This window comes from Mus caroli, unplaced genomic scaffold, assembly GCF_978045245.1.
Source record: "Mus caroli unplaced genomic scaffold, Mus_caroli_1 scaffold_1, whole genome shotgun sequence".
NCBI classification, from domain to species: Eukaryota; Metazoa; Chordata; class Mammalia; order Rodentia; family Muridae; genus Mus; species Mus caroli.
The window spans coordinates 15,685,250-15,705,570 of record NW_028227256.1 but is presented as its reverse complement, the minus strand read 5'-3'; the positions used below and the strand labels follow the sequence as shown (position 1 = coordinate 15,705,570).

The 20,321-nt window shown below is 37.4% G+C and overlaps 1 non-coding gene across 1 annotated transcript; it reads right to left on the bottom strand.

The window, feature by feature from the left end:
- Positions 1 to 19,333: 19,333 nt before the first annotated feature.
- LOC115032573 (U6 spliceosomal RNA) lies at positions 19,334 to 19,437 on the bottom strand. The gene has a single exon (XR_003838218.1). It is a non-coding gene; the product is annotated as a U6 spliceosomal RNA (small nuclear RNA).
- Between the last annotated feature and the right edge of the window lie 884 nt (positions 19,438 to 20,321).

Here is a 20,321-nt window from a genome sequence, read left to right as displayed (position 1 = left end):
ATAAACATAAAACTTAAGTCAAAACATAAAACATAATTGTAAACTCTTTAAGTTAGATGTTAGAATAATATACCTAAATTGACAAAGTAGACTATATATATATATATATATATATATATATATATAACCTTATGGTTCACATAAATGCTACAACTATGTTCAATATATACCTGTGATAAAAGGCCTTTTTAATGGAGGAAAAGGTTGAGATATTGTGGATTGGTTCTAATACTATTTGTGTTAATTTGTCTCCCCAAATTACATCGGAAGCTGCACATCTCTGCTGAGGGTCCCTGTCCCCAGTTGCCTCTGATTGGAAAATAAAGTTTCTGGTGGCCAATAGCTGGTCAGGGAGACAGAGGCAGGACTTTTAGAATTCCAGGACAAGAAATGCAGGAGAGGGAGGAAACCGAATTGCCAGGATGGGGCAGGGGAAGGCGAGCAGAAAGATCAAGCCTGAGAGTTGTAGGAGAGAAAGCATAAAGTATGTAAACAAAACAAAATGAACAAACAAAAAACAACAGCAAACACCCCCCCAAAACAACAACAACAAAACAAACAAACAAACAAAAACCAAAAACCAAAAACCAAAAACCAAAAACCAAAAACCAAAAACAAAACCCAGGGTAGAGTGGCCCCAGGGGCCACTCCCCAAATTGAGTCTGGGGTAGCAGAGATGGAGTATAGATTTTAGAAAGTAAATTTCAGGAATATCAGAGGGGAGAATATGCTAGCCATGGGGACATTTGGAAATGCCTAGTCTTTGCGCTGTTTAAAGCATATTTAAAGTAAGGCTGCATGTGTTTGTCTTTCGAAATCCAAAACATTTGTGCAGGTGTAGAGAAGGCACACACACCTGCTGGGGAGTTTAGATCAGAATAACAAATTACTGCTTAGCTTCTGTCCTAGTTAAGGTTATCATTGTGGTGATGAAACACCATGATCAAAGCAACTTGGAGAGGAAAGGACATATTAAGTAGTTTATGCTTCCAAAGTGGTGGTCATCATTGAAGTCAGGCCAGTCACTAAAACAGGGCAGGAACCTGGAGGCAGGAGTTGATTCAGATACCATGGAGGAGCACTGTTTAGTGGCTTGCTCCTTCTTGCTTTGCTCATTCTACTTTCTTATAGAACCCAAGATCACCAGCCCAGGGATTGAACCATCCACAGTGGGCTGGGGGATCGTCCATGAATCACTAATTAAGAAAATGCCTCACATGCTTGTCTAAGAAGCATTTTTTTCTCAATTGATGTACCTTTCTCTCTGATGACACTAGCTGTGTCAAGTTGACATAAAACTAATCAGGGCAACACACACACACACAGTCACACACACACACACACAGTCACACACAGTCACACTAACGCTTCAACAAGATTAATGGGCAAATAATATCCTACTCACCCTTCCTTTCATCCACCCCAGATTGTCTTCTCTTCAAAGTGCAAAATGTCATTTGCTCTAATGCTTAAGTAGCATAAATCGCTGAGTTAGAAATCTTGGATCTGCCCTTGTTATTGTTGGTATTCCCAAAGTTTCTGGCATCAGCCAGGTATGCTCCTCCCCACAGTTACCTTGCAACAGCCAAATAGGCTGGCCCAGTATAAAAGGGGCTGCTTGGCCCCTCTCTTACCCTCTTGCCTCTCTTTTACATCTTGCTCCTTTGTTCCCCCTCCTTCCCCCCCCCCACCACAACATGACCATGGCCAACCTCTACTCATCTACTCTCCCCTTCTCTGCCTCTCTCTGCCTCTGCTACCCTCTTAACTCCCCTCCCCATGCCTGAAATAAACTGTATTCTATACCAGTATGTGTCTGGTCCCTCAGGGGGAAGGGTGCCTTGGCATGGATCCTCTGAGGCACCCCCCTTCACCCACACCCTGCCAGAACATATTCTTGTAGCTCTTTGTCTTTTTATGATCACAACAGTTATTGTCTTCAAACTACTTTTCTTTTTTGTGTTTCTTTTTCCTTACATCCAAAGGGGAGTGGACTTTTTAAAGAGTAAGTGGGATAGTGTTAGCAAAGTCAGCACAGGATCCACTACATAGCAGATGATGATAAATGAGAAGTGAACCAATTAGTGCATTTTTCAACTGTGGTTCCCTTCTCTCAGATGGTGTTAGCTTGTGTCAGGTTGACATAAAACTATCCAGCATAATTTCTACTAAAGTTTTATGTTTGTTTGTTAGTTTTGTTTTTAAGGTACACTCTCAAGGTTATTCTACAGGTTTCCCATTTAATCCATACCAAGAAGAACCTATCTTACTCTGGCAGCTTGGATGCAGTTAAGTGATTTTCTTTATTGGTATATTCTGAGTTCTTGCATCTATTTTTATCTAGTACAGACTTTTGTGGTTTTGTTTACCATCAAGCTGCTTTAATTATAAAGTTTATCATTTTTATTCTACATTCTTACATTTTGGATATTTCCCATCTAAAGTTGTTTGTTTCACAACCTATAACTTTAAAAAATCAATAGGTTTATTAGCCTATTACTAATAACAATAACTATGTATGATATAATAATTATATAATATATAAATAACTTAACCAGCTTATTAGTATTTTAATAATTATTTTTATTTTCCAAGGATGCACATTACCCATCAAACATTTACATATTCTCCATTTTACTACTTATTATAGCATTGGTTACTTACTTTCTGATTTATCTCTGTTGCTTATTAGTGTTCTTTACTTTTCCAATACATTTTTCACCATTTCTTCTGTGACAGGTATTGTGTCTGTGAATTCCCTCAGCTTAGTCCAGGAAGAATCTTGGTTTCTTATTTTTAAGACAGCTTCGCTGGTTACATTTTTTTGTTGTTGGTGGTGGTTACTTTCTTCTAGGTTTATGTGGCAAGTCACATTAATTTTCATTTTACAGACAGCTCAGTTATCATCTATTTGAGGACAGTTTTAATGTTTATGATTCTGAATATTTGTGTCTTTCTCTAGTTTGGAGAATTTTCTCTTATTTCTTTTAAGTCTGTCCACATTCTATTACCTTTCACTCCCCTAGCCCCCAGCACTCCTAATTCATTTGCTTTTTTTTTTTTTTTTTTTTTTCTGATGTATTCCCAGGATATCTGGGACCTTAATTTCTTTTTGCTGAGTATATATCTTTCCTGTAATCTGTCTTCATATTCAAAGGTTCTTTAACCTTGATGGTCACTTTCACTTTCTGTGTTCTCTGTCTTTCACCTCTTGTTTGTCCTGGCTAGTCCCACTTAACATTCGACCAGAAATGGCCTCATTAAAATCTGCCTGCCTTTGCTGCCTTTTTGTTGGATAAAGGCCTATACCACTATGTCCAGCTTATTGCATGTTTCTTTATATTTATTATATTTTTCAGTTTCAATTTTTAAAAATTATCCTTTTGCATTTGTGGAGTTGCTGCCCCGCAACAGTCCTGCCTGTGTCCTAGGAGGTCTGCTCAAACTAGGGACACAGTGCGATTCTTCTTACCCTGATACATACCTTGCTGGGACCCCACGGAGCCCAGCAGATGTGAGGTTTGCTCTGCCCCCCCCCTCTCTCTCCCTGTCCACACCTCTATCTGCACTCACAGATCCACAAGTCATCTCCCAACCCCTACCCATACCACACAGCTCAGCCTGTCTCCCAGGAGATCTGCTCTAAACTGGGACACACAGCTGCACCTGCCTCCTGGGAGGCCTGCTCCTACCAGGGACACCTAAGCAAGCCAACACCATAGACAACCAGATGATGAAAAGCAAACAGACCCAAGAAACAAACTGGAGTAGCCATTCTAATATGTAATAAAATAGACTTTCAACCAAAAGTTATCAAGAGACATGGGAAAGGACACTTCATATTCATCAAAGGAAAAATCCACCAAGATGAAGTCTCAATTCTGAACATCTTTGTCCCAAACGCAAGTTCACCCATATTTGGAAAAGAAACTTTACTAAAGCTCAAAACACATATTGAACCTCACATAATAATAGTGGAAGACTTCAACACCCCTTTCTTGCAACTAGAAACGTCCTTAAAACATAAACTGAACAGGGACACAATGAAACTTACAGATGTTATGAACCAAATGAATTTAACAGATATCTACAGAACCTTTCCTCAAAAATCAAAGGAATATAATGTCTTCTTAGAACCTCATGGAACCTACTCCAAAATTGATCATATAATCAGACACATAACAAACCTCATCAGATACAAGAAGATTGAAATAACCCCTTGCATCCTATCAGATCACCATGAATTAAGGTTGGAAGTCAACAATGATAGAAACAACAGAAAAATCCACATATTCCTGCTCTACTCAATTATCTCTGAATCAGGGAAGAAATAAAGAGAAAAAATTAAAGACATCCTACAATTTAATGAAAATGAAGGCACAATATGTCCAAACGTATAGGACACAATGACCGTGATGTTGAGAGGAAAATTCATAGCACTAATTGTCTTCATAAAGAAATTTGAGAGATTTCATACTAGCAACTTAACAGCAAACTTGAAAACTCTAGAGCAAGAAAGATGCAAACGCACCCAAATTAAATGAAAGGCATAGAGACAGTATCAAAATTAGCAAAATTAGAAATGAAAAGGGTGAAATAACAAAGAAACTGAGAAAATTTAAAAAAATCATTAGGTCTTATTTCAAAAGTCTATTCTCCAAAAATCTGGAAAGTCTAAATGAAATGGATGATTTTGTAGATAGATATCATATACCAAAATTAAACAAAGATCAGGTAAACCATCTAAACAGTCTAGTAACTCCTAAGGAAATAGAAGAAGTTATTAAAAATCTCCTAACCAAGAAAAGTCCAGGGCCAGATGGTTTTAGAGTAGATTTCTACCAGATTTTCAAAGAAGAGATAATATCAATACTATTCAATTCTACATAATTCATTCTATGGGGCCACAGTGACCCTGATACCTAAAGCACAGAGTCTCCAAAAAGAAAGAGAACTTCAGACCAATTTCATTTATGAACATCAATGCAAAAATAATCTATACAATTCTTGCAAATCGAATCTAAGAAAACATCAAAAGCATCATTCACCATGGTCAAGCAGCCTTCCTCATAGAGATGCAGGGATAGTTCAATATATGAAAATCCACCAACGTAATTCACTATATGAAAAAAAATTAGCAAAAAAAAAATCACATGATCATCTCATTAGATGCTGAAAAAGCCTTCAACAATATCCCAAACCCCTTCATGTTAAAAATCATGGAGAGATCAGGGATTCATAATAAACATAATGAAACATAATAAAAGCAATATACAGCAAACCAATAGCCAACACCAAATTAAATGGAGAGAAACTTGAAGCAATCCCACTAAAATTATTGATAAGGGTGCTCACTCTCTCCATATCTATTCAATATAGTTCTTGAAGTTCAAGCTAGAGCAACAAGACAATAAAAGGAAATTAAGGGGATACATGTTAGAAAGGAAAAAGTCAATGTATCACTCTTTGCAGATGATATGATAATATACATAAGCAACCCCCCAAAATCTACCAGAAAACTCTGACAGCTGATAAACAACTTCAGCAAAGTGTCTGGGTATAAAATTAATTTCAAGAAATCAGTAACCTTCCTTTATACAAATGAAAAATTGACAGAGATGGAAATTAGGGAAACAACACCCTTCATAATAGCCACAAATAGTATAAAATACCTTAGTGTAACTCTAACCCAAAACATGAGCGATATGTTTGACAAGAATTTCAAGTACCCAAAGAAAGAAATTGAAGAAGACATAAGAAGATGGAAAGATCTCCCATGTTCATGGATCAGATTAACAAAGTGAAAATGGCAACCCTATCAAAAGCAATCAACAGATTCAATGCAAATCTCATCAAAATTCCAATACACTTTTCTAGAAGTCTTGAAAGTGGAATTATCAACTTCATATGGAAAAACAAAATTCACAGGACAGTCAAAACAATCCTAAACAGTAAAAAACTTCTGCAGGAATGACTATCCCTGACCACAAGATGTACTACAGAGCAGTAGTAATAAACCTGCATGATAATGGCACTAAAACAGACATGTTGATCAATAGAATAGAATCACAGACCCAGAAATAAACCCACTCACCTATGGACACTTGATTTTTTTTTTTTCAAGACACGGTTTCTCTGTGTAGCCCTGGCTGTCCTGGAACTCACTTTGTAGACGAGGCTGGCCTTGAACTCAGAAATCCGCCTGCCTCTGCCTCCCAAGTGCTGGGATTAAAGGCATGTGCCACCACGCCCAGCTTGATTTTTGACAAAGAAGTTAAAACTATACAATAGAGAAAAGAAAGTGTCTTCAATAGATGATGCTGGTCTAACAGGCAGTCTGCATGTAGAACAAAAATATTATCCATATTTATCACCCTGAAAAAAGCTCAAGTCCAAGTGGATCAAGAACCTCAACATAAAACCAGATACAGTGAATCTAATTCAAGAGAAAGTGGGAAATAGGCTTGAGAGTATTGACATAGAAGAAAATTTCCTCAAGAGAACTCTAATGGTTCAGTCTCTAATATAATCAATTGAAAAACTGAACCTCATGAAACTGAAAAGCTTCTGTAAGGTAAAGTACTCTCTCAATAGGACAAAACAGAAGCCTATAGCTTCGGAAAGTATCTTTACCAACCCTACATCTGATAAAGGGATAATATCCAAAACATAAAAAACTGAAGAAGAAATTCAAAACCACCATCAGATTCTACTACAAAAGCTTATACTCAACACAACTGGAAAATCTGAATGAAATGAACAATTTTCTAGACAGATACCAAATACCAAACCTAAATCAGGATCAGATAAACCATCTAAACAGTCTTATATCCCCTAAGGAAATAGAAGCAGTCATTAAAAGTCTCCCAACAACAACAACAACAACAACAACAAAAACCCTAAGGACTAGATGGGTTTACTGCAGAATTCTATCAGACCCTCAAAGAAGACATAATTCCAATACTCCTCAAACTATTCCACAGAATAGAAACAGAAGGTACTCTTCCCCTGAAGCTCCGGGGAGTGGACCAGCAACCAAAGAATACACATGGATCAACCCATGGTGCTGGCTGCATATGTGGGTAGAGGATGACCTTGATAGACATAAATGGGAGAAGAGGCCCTTGGGCCTGAGGGTTTTGGATGCCCCAGTATAGGTGAATGCCAGAGGTAGAAGATGAGAATGCATGGGCTGAGTAATTCTGGTGTTTTAAAACTATTTTATTATTATTATTATTATTATTATTATTATTATTAATTTCAACATCTGTTCATCTCTCTAATGTCTTGTTTTCTCATTTTGAATGTTTTCTCTGTATTTTACTATTCTTAGAATTCACTGAACTTTCTCACAACAGTTATTTCATATCCTTTGTTGAGTAGTTCATCCATCTCCACTTCTTTCTAATCACTCAGTTTAACTCATTTTGATTCATTTAGAGACACTTTTTTTTCTTGATTGTTCTTACTTCTTATAGTGCTGAGCTATGTATATTCCTTTGAAGGATTACATACTTAATTCCAGCCTTTACATTCTGGCTTGGGCCAGGAATGCCCTTCATCAGTAAAACTAATGTAATTTTCTTCATTTACATTTCAAATGCAGCATTTGAAATGTAAATGAAGAAAATATCTAATAAAAATTTTGAAAAAAAAAGAATTTCACGAAAAATGCTCATCACAAAAAGAAAGAAAGGAAGGAAGGAAGGAAGGAAGGAAGGAAGGAAGGAAGGAAGGAAGGAAGGAAGGAAGGAAGGAAGAAAGAAAGAAAGAAAGAAAGAAAGAAAGAAAGAAAGAAAGAAAGAAAGAAAGAAAGAAAGAAAGAAAGAAATGCAGATGTGCTCTTAGACTGCTTGCTGAGCCTATAAACACCTCCAGCTGTTGCAACACTAGAGGGAGCACTGAGTCTAGCACCACTGTGGATCTGTGGCATCAAAATGGAGTCTTCTGGTGGCTGAAATTATGGCTCAATACCTCTGGTGGCTCAGATCTACTTTCTCCTGGGAGTTGTCCAGAGCCCATGACTGCTATAGTTGACTCGTGGGTCATGTGAACTGGAGTTCAGGGTTGTGAGTTTCTTCTTGCTCTCATCGAAGGTCTGCACATTGAATGGTTTGGAGTCATGGGACATAAAGGTCTATGCCAATAATGGTATTGTGCTGTGGTCCAATTTAGGGGAACCAATAAAACATTTTCTGATTACCTCCCTGCCCCAAATTGCTGAAATCTTCTCTGCTTTTGATGCTTTTGATCAGAAGAAATGTGACTGAGCTAATGCAAATGTTTTATGTTTTTCAGTAGAATATTTCTTTTTACTCTGCTAAGTAAATGAGGATGGTTGCCATGTCTGAGTAAAGGTGTAAAGATTTAATAGTACGTAAAAGTGTAATAGTGTGGGCTATTGCTAAAATTGATGGTTGTTGGGGGAAAGATTTCTAGAGCTTTCTTTGTTTGTTTTTGTTGTTTTGTCCACTTTCCCCCCCCCCCATGTCTTAATTTGCTTTTTTTTTTTTGATAGATTTCAAATTTAAAGTTATATACTACAATAGCTATAGACAAAGAGACACATTATTTGTCTCCTTAATAATGTAAAAAGAAGAGAAGATATAAAACAAGATTTACCAAGGGTTGTTAATATCTGAATACAAAAAGGAGACAATTTTTTTTTTAAATACCAGTTTCATTGATTGAATTGTAGCTCAGAATGAGTTTGAAAACCTCCCTAGCACTAATCTGCATTGGGGTAACATGCACCATCATTATAGAAGACATTTACAAGAAAAGCCATTACTCCCAAGGGTATGTTGATTGCTACTTTTATTTTCTCCATTTTTTAGACAAGGAAAGTAAAGAACCCTCCAATTATCAGTAGAGCTAGTTTACAATTCCAAACACTTGAGGTTCAAAGATTTTGTGCTTAATCGGAAAGAAATCAATCAATTAGATGATATTTTTGCTGGGAGGTTTTGGCCTTCATGACTGGCTGCGTTTTTCTTTCTTTTTCATGCAGAAAATCTTCCATGTCTCATTTAGAGTGTATAATTTCAAATCACAGCCCAATCTAAGAAATGAACATGTATTAGTTACACTAGTGGTTTTTCACTCTGTGTCCCCACTATATACAAGTAAAATATATTATGATCTATGCTAAAAGTGACCAAAGGTATTTCCCATGGACTTGACTATTAAGTTTGGCGGAAGCAGAGCTGGGCAATCATGTTATTCTGTTGCAAGGGAAGCCCTTAAAAAAATCACCGTACTTAAAGGCCAAAAGAAAGACTATGTCCTAGCCAGTGGGTGCATGGGAACTTGATGGCTGGCATACTTCCGGTAGCAAGAGGCAGAGCTACTTGGGAGCTTTCCTGGAACTGTGGACTAGGTCTTTGTTTCCATTTTAGCAGTTGTTGGAACTTATGTGCTAGTTTTTAAGATAAGAATGATGCCAACATGGTGTCAGTCATGCTAAGGTCTGGGGCGGAGGGGAGGGGTTGTTACATTATATTGACCTTTTCATTTGTATACAAAACAAGAATTAATGTTATTCCTTTCATAGAGGAGAAATGCTCTTTGCAAGGAATGGGGACTGAAAAAATCATTTTGATGTTTTATTGGCTATAGTTACTCTGAAAAAGTTAACTGACTGGTAAGAACAAATGAGAAAGAATTGTAACATATCTAAAATCTTTCCTATGCTAATGTTTCCAAATATTAGAAACAAATTGATTACACCTGCGAAATAGAAACAGAAGAAAAATGATACCCTCCAGGAGGCAGCAGGGAGAGTTTAATAAGCTGCCTGAAATCACTCAACCTACAACATATCTAAAATGTTAATTAAGCAGCCCTCTTTCCCCCCTCACCTTTGCACTGCTGGCTTTAGTAAAAGCCTGTCTGCCAGCATCTCTCTCCACAGGTACCTGTAATTCTGTTTGAAGTTGGTGATCTGGGCTTGGCTCATAACATTCACAGTAGATTTATCTGAAAGATCAATAAAAGCATGTTCAAAGCTAGATTGGCTTCATAGAGCCCAGGATTTTTATTAATTCATATAAACTTCCTAAAACTTTCAGTATAAAGAAAAGAGAAAGAAACTTGAGAATATTCACATTGTAAGAATTGGTATCATGGAATCCCAGAATTGTTTGGGAGCCCATTGAATCCCTTCACATGTCAGAATCTGTGGAAGGGCTAGTTGCAGAGTCTTTCTTAAATCTTCTAGGAGGTCTTATACTCATCAGTCAAATCAAAAAGTCTTTGGTGAATCCCAGCTTCTTTGCCCTGGATACTGTGCAAGGTTAGTAACATGGATTTTACCCTTTGGTGGAGAGAAGCTACTGCCTCTGTAGAGTATGTGTATCTTGCTGCTAAATATATTTTTAATTGTAGGAAGGAATTGAAGATAGCCAAGAATAAGGTGCATTGGTTGAAAAGCATGAAAGTTCTATGCGGAAAAAAAATAGAAAAAGTAAGACTGTTGTAGCTGAGAAAAAAAAATACTTCAGGATGTATATGATGCTATAGAAAGGTAAATAATGTGTTTAGAAACAAAATGGAAACTAAGCTAGGATGATATGGAGTGATTTACTGATCTTGGGTCTTGGTTTCTGTAACAGAAAGGAATAAAAGGAAATAATTGCAATTTAAAGAAAGGATTTTTAGTAAATAAAAAAGAGGCTATTTTGAAATCCATCCACTATAACAAGGATCCTATATCTTAAGGGGTGAGGAAGCAGAAGGGGACTTGTGACATATTCTGTGGTTTCAAGAGCTTTTGTGGGAATGGTGGTATTTTCACAACAGAACTACAGTTTACCCAGCACCCATAGCTCATTGGGAATGGGGCTCATGTAAGGGCAGTTGTACTCTGGCTTTAAAAAAAAATTAGATGTGTTAAAAAGGTTATTGCTGCCCAAGAGTGTAAAATTAGGAGCAGGAAACTAATCAACCAGCAGAGAAGCTTTGATCTCTAAAATTCTGGAATTACGGGTAATTAAAAGAGATTTAAATAGGCTAAATGGTGGGATTAAGGTAGAATTATTATGACTTTGCACACTAAAATGTTGATTTCCTTTCTGGTAACAAAGATAGAACTTTACGAAAACTATTTTCATTTTGAATTACATAACCCACAGACTTCAGTTTTTCTTTTTAGTAGTTTGCATATTAGTACTCAGTGAACACAGTGAAATAAACTGATGGCATAGATCTGTCTACACTCTTATATTTTAACTATTCTCTTCAACAAAGTACTGCCAGTATTTGGGTAGGGGCAATTTTATTAGGACTTTATTTTCTGTTAGAAAACCATTTTATCATTTAAGTATACATTTCATTTTTTAAAAAAATTCTGTGGGGTCCCTGAATTTGAAAAAAAATTAAAATTCATTTTGTTGTTTACCGTTAAGTATATTTTAAATACTATAAAACCCAGGAAATACACCCAACAGTATAATATGTAACATTTACTACCAATGTTAACATGGCTACCAAGTTGACTTATTTTAATTCCCATCCTGAGAATTGGCTAACATATGCATACTTTTATATCTTAGAAATATCTCATTAATTATTTATGCCTCGTGTTCATTGATGAGGAGTTAGCTATATGTGTTGGTATTCAGGTGTTTAGAGAAGAAAACTTTTTTGGTCTGTCTGTTCATTTAATTTATTCATCTTTTAAAAGTGATGCTGTTACCCTCCTTGGAAAACAAACACAAGTTTATTGTTTATTCATTAAGCACTTAAGAATTGTCTTAGTGTCAGGTTTTTGAAATAAAAATGTGCAACACATTGTGTTCACAGAATATAAAGCATGTAAAAGTGACAGATATTCACACAGACAAATACATAGAGGAAAATCTGTCCTGGGGATTTGTTGACTCTAAGGCCTCAGGCATAGGAGGGAGGCTATCTAGTACTAAGCCTTATCCCAGCCAAGATGTAGGCTTTTTATAGGGAAAACAAAAGTTATGCTCAGAAAGTCCAATAGGTATGTTATCTCAAAATAAAGAGGAAGGAAGCCCTTTCTACAGAATAATTTCAGTTGCAACCTGAGGTTGATTAAGATTGATTAGTCAACCAAAGCCTGGAAAGAAAACTCTGCATGGAGGTGATAAGGCAAGGAAGTTCCTGGACCTACCTCATTTCCACTGAAGGAAGATCAGGTTGAATGAGCAAAATGCATAAGAGAGATAGGCTGATATAAGAGTGTGTGAAGGGTTAGACAGGGTCTGCTCAAGAAGGTCTTAAGGAGATAGTACTGAGCTTTGATTCCACTTGGGGTAGACAGGAATTCTTCTTAAATATGAAGAAAGGGGTGCAACTTCTTTGGTGGTTACAGAAAATGCGTCAATATACTTCCTATGAGTTAGGTAGACCTGATATGCGGCTAGTAGGATTCCATATGGAAATGAGTGATTTAAACCAGGATAATGGTGGAGAGTATAAAGAACACAGGTGGGTTTAGGATTTATTTGGAATATTAAATTGATATCATTTCAGAGTTCTGAAGGTGTGAATTAGCGGACGCATTCAAGTATGCTTCTTGGGTACCTGGTTTGAATATCAGAGTCAGTCATTCTCAGTGACAGAGCATTATAGAATGAAAACTGAAAATCTTCAGGGGAAAAAGATAACTAATCCGGATTTCATTGTATTATATATAAAAAATAAGAGCGACATCTGAGTGGCAACCTTAACTAAAATCTAGATTTTGGGGTTTGTGGTAGTCAATCAGCAACTCAGCTGAAAGATGGGTCAAATCATTATTTGTATATAATTCTATGGCTAGAAAGTTGTATTATATCCTATGTATGACATATGTATATTTATATCCATATCGATATCCACATATACATAAATTATTCATACCAAACATGTTGGGTCAAATTGTGTTGCTTTTTGGAGGAAAAGTTTTCAATGAAGATTGTTGTTGGAAACATTTGACTGAGAAGAGCTGCGAACCAGGAAGATACATCAGTTTTCCTTGGTGTCCCAGAGTCTTATGTTAGTAGATATCCAAAAGATGCAGTGTGCTTAGAAACTAGCTTTTTTTAATAGTTAATTAATTAACTAATTAATTAATTTTTTGAAAATAGATTCTTTTCCCTTATAATACATCCCGACAACAGACAACAGTTTCCCTTCCCTCCTCCCCTCTCAGTTCCCTTCTACCTCCCCTCTACCCCAGATATACTCCCTCTCCACTCCCTTAAAAGTCAGCCCCCAAGAGATGGCAACCAAATACAACAAAGCAAAATAGAGTAAGACAAGGCAATCACCCTCGTATCTTGAGGCTGGGCAGGGCAACTCACCTAGAGTTCCAAGGACCAAAAAAACGATTGCATTTATAGAACAATTATCTACAAACCATGCAGTAGCAGAGGTTAGCTTTTAATAAATGATTTTTTTCTGTTTTTTTTTCCAGAAGTTTATTTTGAGAAGCCTGAAAAAGGAAACTAAACTTTAAGCCTCTTTTGAAGGGTAGTGTGCTATGCAGTGGACACTGGTGAATTGTAGATATGATATAAAGCCTCCTACATATTTGCATTCTACTTTCAAATCTTTAATGGGATGCTGTGATGTCACCTGGAATCTGCAATGTGCTCTGGTAGGGCAGTAGTTAAGGATGACACAAAGATGCAAATCATTCCAGTGTGAATAAAGTATCTCCAGGAATATGTTTGGGAAGAGCATTTATTGAATAAATTATCCCCCCTCACCTTTTGGAATCTCCCCTTGTCTTATGGGGAATGAAGAGGAGAATATTTACAATTGAAACAGATTTATTTTGTGTTTTTTACTTATGTCTCAAGCATGAATTGTCTTCATTTTTGAAGCCTTATTCTCCAGCCAGTGAACCATTTGGGGGAGGGGATGTGTAGATGCATGTGGGTCTTACTTGAACCAAGTAGGCTACTGAAGGTTCAATGGAAACATAAAATTGTCTCCTGTTTCTCTAACCCATGATCTCTCTCAGTTTCCTGTATTACATGAGGTCAGTAGCTTTCTTTTTTCTCACTTTCTCCTCATCTATGATCAGTTAATTCAGGACCACCACAATGGAGCCAACCAACTACAGCCTGTAACCTCTAAGCTGGGACCACAAATAAATCTGTTTTTCATAAACATGCTCCATTCAGGAGTTTGTGATGGTGTCAACAAACTATCAGAACATTCCAGCCAGAACTGATGTCATTGCAGCATTACCCAACTATGTGATTTTTTTCTTTTATTTTACTTGATTATTTTATTTACATATCTGCAGATGAGATGGATCTCAAGGTGTCAAGGTGGGGCAGTCTTGGATGGTCTTGGCCTTTCCTTGAGTCTCTGCTCCATTTTATTTTCCTATTCTTTAGACAGGAACAATACTGGATTAAAAATTTTGAGATGAGTGAGTAGCCCCTTCCCTCACTGGTGAACATTTTTTTATGTACTGGATATGTACTGGAGGGGGTCTCTTCAGGATCTGCCTCTGCATTGTTGGGTATTTCTGCTAATGTCATTTCCATTGGGTCCGAGAGCTTCTCGCATCCCTGTCATCTGGGACTTTCTAGTGGTTCCCCTGTACCCTGCCTGCCATTACTACATATTTCTAATTATTCTTCTGGCCCTTTGAAATTCTCTCCTTTCCCTTCCCATATCTTAATCTGCCCCCTTTTCCCTCCCATTCTGCTCTTCCACACTTTGCCTTTCCCTTGTTAAGCTTCATATAGTCTGTAAGTTGTATCATGAATATTCTGAGCTTTTGGGCTAATATCCACTTACTAGGGAGTATATACCATGTATGTACTTTTGGGTCTGGTTTACCACTCAGGATGGTTTTCTAGTTCCATTCATTTGCCTGCAAAATTTGTGAAGTTGTTGTTTTTAATAGCTGAGTAGTATTCCATTGTGTAAATAAATCTCATTTTCTGTATCTATTCTTCCATTGAGGGACATCTGGGTTGTTTCCAGCTTCTGACTATTACAAATAAGGCTGCTATAAACATAGCAGAGCATGTTTCCTTGTTATATGTTGAAGCAGCTTTTGGGTATATGCCCAGTAGTGGTATAGCTGGGTCTTCAGGTAGAACTATTTCCAAATTTAGGAGGAACTACCAGATTGATTAGCAAAGTGATTGTACCAGGTCACAATTCGACCAGCAATGGAGAAGTGTTCCTCTTTCTCCACATCCTCACCAGCATCTGTTGCCACCTGATTTTTTTTTTTTTCTTAGCCATTCTGATTGGTATAAGGTGGAATCTCAGGGTTGTTTTGATTTACATTTTCCTAATGATTAAAGATATTGAACAATTCTTTAGGTGGTTCTTGGCCATCTGAGATTCCTTAGTTGGGAATTTTCTGTTTAGCTCTGTACCCCACATTTAATTGGGTTATTTGGAGGTTTAATTGATTATTTGGAAGTTAACTTCTTGAGTTCTTTATATATTTTAGACATTAGCCCTCTTTGGAATGTGGGGTTTAGTGAAGATTTTTTTCCCAATCTGTGGGACGCCAATTTGTCCAATTGACTGTGTCTTTTGCCTTACAGAAGCTTTTCAGTTTTGAGAGGTCCCATTTATCAGTTGGTGATCTTGGAGCCTGAGCCACTAGGATACTGTTTAGGAAATTTCTCCATGTGCTGATGTATTCGAGGCTCTTTTCTACATTCTCTTCTACTAAATGAAGTATATCTGGTTTTATGTTGAGGTCCTTGATCCACTTGGACGTGAGTTTTGTGCAAGGTGACAACTATAGGTCTATTTTCATTTTTCATATACAGATTTCCAGTAGAACGAACATAATTTACTGAAGATGTTTTCTTTTTTCCATTGTATATATTTGGCTTCTTTTTCGAAGATTAAGTGCCCTAAGTTTGTGGGATTAATTTTGGGTCTTCTATTTATTCCATTCATTGATCAAACTGTCTGTCTCTGTACCAACATCATATGTTTTTTGTTTTTTGGTTTTTTTTCTCTATTGCTGTGTAAAACAGCTTGAGGTCAGGGATGTGGATTCCCCCAGAAGTCCTTTAATTGTTGACAATATTTTTGCTATCCTGTTTTTTTATTTTCCCTTGTGAATTTGAGAATTGTTCTTTCCATGTCTGTGAAGAGCTATTTTGGAATTTTGATGGAGATTATGTTGAATCTCTAGATTGCTTTTGGTAGGACACATTTTTACTATGTTAATTCTACCAATCCATGAATATGGGATATTTTTCCATCTTCTAAGGTCTTCCTCTATTTCTTTTTTCAGGGAGTTGAAATTTTATTGTGTAGATTTTTCAGTTGCTTGGTCAGAGTTACCCAAAGATACTTTATACTATTTGTGGCTATTATGAAGGGTGTTGTTTCTTTTTTTTTTTTTTTCCTCAGCCTGTTTATCATGTGTACAAAGGAAGGCTACTGATTCACTTGAGTTAATTTTCTATCCAGTTACTTTGCTGAAGTTGTTTTGCAACTTTGCTGTAGAAGTTCTCTGTTTGATTATTTGGAACCTCAAATAATGTATACTATTATATCATCTCCAAATAGTGATACCTTGACATATTCTTTTCCTGTTTTTATCCCCTTGATCTTCTTTTGTTGTGTTGTTGCTCTAGCTAGAAATTCAAGTACTATATTTAACAGATAGGGAGAGAGTAGGCAGCTTTTTCTTGTCCCTGATTTTAATGGGATTGCTTCAAGTACCTCACCATTTAATTTGATATCAGCTGATGGTTTGCTATATCTTGCTTGTATTATATTTAGGTAAAGGCCATGAATTCTTGATCTTTCCATGATTTTTAACATGAAGAGCTGTTTTATTTTGTCAAATGCTATTTCAGCATCTAACGAGATGATCATATGATTTTTTTCTTTAAGTTTGTTTATATAGTGGATTACAATAATGGACTTTCAGATATTGAACCATTCCTCCATTACTGAGAAGAAGCCTATTGATCATGGTGAATGATGGCTTTGATGTATTCTTGGATTCACTTTGCCAGAATTTTATTGAGTATTTTTGCATGTATATTCATTAGTGAAATTGGTCTTAAGTTTTCTTCCTTTGTTGAGTCTGTGTGGTTAAGGTATCAGAGTAACTATGGCTTCAGAGAATGAATTAGATAATGTTCCTTCTATTTCTATTGTATGTAATAGTTTGAGCAGTGTTTGTATTATCTCTTCTTTGAAGCTCTCGTAGAATTCTGTGCTAAAACCATCTGAACCAGGGCTATTTTTTTCTTTCTTTCTTTCTTTTTTGGTTGGGAGATTTTTAATAGCTTCTATTTACTTAGTTTCTATAGTTTGCCTGCTCTTAATTTAATTTTGGTATGTGATATCTATCTTTTTATTAGCTATTTTCTACATTTACATTTCAAATGCTATCCCCAAAGTCCCCTATACCCTCCCCAACCCTGCTCCGCAACCCACCCAATCCTACTTCCTGGCCATGATATTCTCCTGTACTGGAGCATATGATCTTCACAATGCCAAGGGCCTCTCCTACCATTGATGGACTACTAGGCCATCCTGTGCTACATATGCAACTACAGACACAGCTCTGAGGAGTACTGGTTAGATCATATTGTCGATAATCCTATAGTTGCAGACCCCTTTAGCTCCATGGGTACTTTCTCTAGCTCCTTCATTAGGGGACCTGTGTTCCATCCAATAGATAACAGAGCATCCAATTCTATATTTGCCAGGCACTGACAAAACCTCACAAGAGAGAGCTATATCAGGGTCATGTCATCAAAATGTTTCTGGCATATGCAATAGTGTCTGGGTTTAGTGGTTGTATATGAGATGGATCCCCTGGTCATTCTTTCCATCTCAGCTCTGAACTTTGTCTCTGTAACTCCTTCCATGGGTATTTTGTTCCCCATTCTCAGAATGAAAGAAGTATCCACACTTTGATCTTCCTTCTTCTTGAGTTGCATGTGTTTTGCAAATTGTATCTTAGATATTCTAAGTTTCTGTGCCAATATCCACTTATCAGTGAGTGCATAAGATGTGTGTTCTTTTGTGATTGGGTTACTTCACTCAGGATGATATCTTTCAGATCCATCCATTTGCCTAAGAATTTCTTTTTTTTTTTTTTAAATAAGAGAATGAGTTTATTGAGGTGGAGATAAGCAGCCTAACAATTGGCACAATGGGTTTTTTTTTTTCTTCTTTGAGAAAAAAAAAAACATATTTATTAGATGGCACATACTTTTAATCCCCCTACTCAGCAAGTAGAATTGAATGGATCTCTGAGTTTGAGGCCAGCCTGGGCTACAGAGTGTGTTGCAGGAAAGCCAGGGCTACACAGAGAAACCCTGGTTTTTTTTTTTTTGTTGTTTTTGTTTTTGTTTTTTAATTTAGAGATTTTTCAAAGAACACAGAAATAGCCACCGCTAATTACTCTATGTTGAACAACCCTGAGATATATGGATATATGTGCATCTTTTGAGCTCATACTATGCACAGTTGTATAGTCAGCTGCTTTTCTTTTTTTCTTTTTTTTTTACATATAAAACTATTTTTTTTATTACATCTTTTCCCCAATTACATTTCCAATGCTATCCCAAAAGTCCCCCATACCCTCCCCCCTACTTCCCTACCCACCCTTTCCCATTTTTTTGGCCCTGGAGTTCCCCTGTACTGGGGCATATAAAGTTTGCATGTCCAATGGGCCTCTCTTTCCAGTGATGGCCGACTAGGCCATCTTTTGATACATATGCAGCTAGAGTCAAGAGCTCCAGGGTACTGGTTAGTTCATAATGTTGTTCCACCTATAGGGTTGTGGATCCCTTCAGCTCCTTCGGTACTTTCTCCAGCTCCTCCATTGGGGGCCCTGTGATCCATTCACTAGCTGACTGTGAGCATCCACTTCTGTGTTTGCCATGCCCCGGCATAGTCTCACAAGAGACAGCTATATCTGGGTCCTTTCAGCAAAATCTTGCTAGTGAATGCAATGGTGTCAGCGTTTGGATGCTGATCATGGGATGGATCTCTGGATATGGCAGTCTCTAGATGGTCCATCCTTTCGTCACAGCTCCAAACTTTGTCTCTGTAACTCCTTTCATGGGTGTTCTGTTCCCAATTCTAAGGAGGGGCATAGTGTCCATACTTCAGTCTTCATTCTTCTTGAGTTTCATGTGTTTAGCAAACTGTATCTTATATCTTGGGTATCCTAAGTTTTGGGCTAATATCCACTTATCAGTGAGTACATATTGTGTGAGTTCCTTTGTGATTGTGTTACCTCACTCAGGATGATGCCCTCCAGGTACATCCATTTGACTATGAATTTCATAAATTCATTCTTTTTAATAGCTGAGTAGTACTCCATTGTGTAAATGTACCACATTTTCTGTAAAAAAATATGGAACGCTTCACAAATTTGCGTGTCATCCTTGTGCAGGGGCCATGCTAATCTCTGTATCGTTCCAATTTTAGTATATGTGCTGCCGAAGCGAGCACTGCCTAAGAATTTCATAAATTCATTTTTTAATAGGTGAGTAGTATTCCATTGTGTAAATGTACCACATTTTCTGTCCATTCTTCTGTTGAGGACATCAGGGTTCTTTCCAGCTTCTGGATACTATAAATAAGGCTGCTGTTCTTAGGCGCAATCTCAGCAGAGAGCCCCAAGGTCACCAGAGGACTCTCCATGCTGCAGGTACCCTAGCACACCTGGAAACTTGAGATCATTGATGAGTGGAATGCAACATCAGTTCCAAAAAACCAGATGGTCTTGTGCTAGCAGCAACAGGCTCAAAGGACAAAGGCAGGCCCTAGCACACCCATTATCTTGGGATCACTGAGACCAGTCTACACAGGAGAGCACATGGGCAGCAGAAGCAACAGAACTTCTTGGACAGGGTCTCTTCAGGCCTTCATCCTAAGGCAGGAGACAGAGCTGAGACCCAGACCCCTGGACACCTTCCCTGCCAGAGGAAAGTCAGAATCCAGGGAGGGCTCTGACCCCAGAACTCAGGAAATGGATCTGAGCTCCAGACTTTTGTGCACCTTCCCTGCAAGAGGAAAGCTTGCCTGCAGAGTGTTCTGAACACTGGGACTGAGGAGAGAGTTGGTCTACCAGGAGGGCTGACAGAAGCTAAAGAATAATAGGAGGACCAAGCTCGAGACAGCGAGGACATCTTACACCAGAGATTACCAGATGGCAAAAGGCAAAAGAAAGAATCTTACTAACAGAAACAAAGAACAGTAGGCATCATCAGAACCCAGTACACCCACCACATAGAGTCCGGGATACCCCAACACACCCGAAAAGCAAGACTCAAATTTAAAATCATATCTCATGATACTGGTAGAGGATTTTAAGAAAGGCATTAATAATTCAC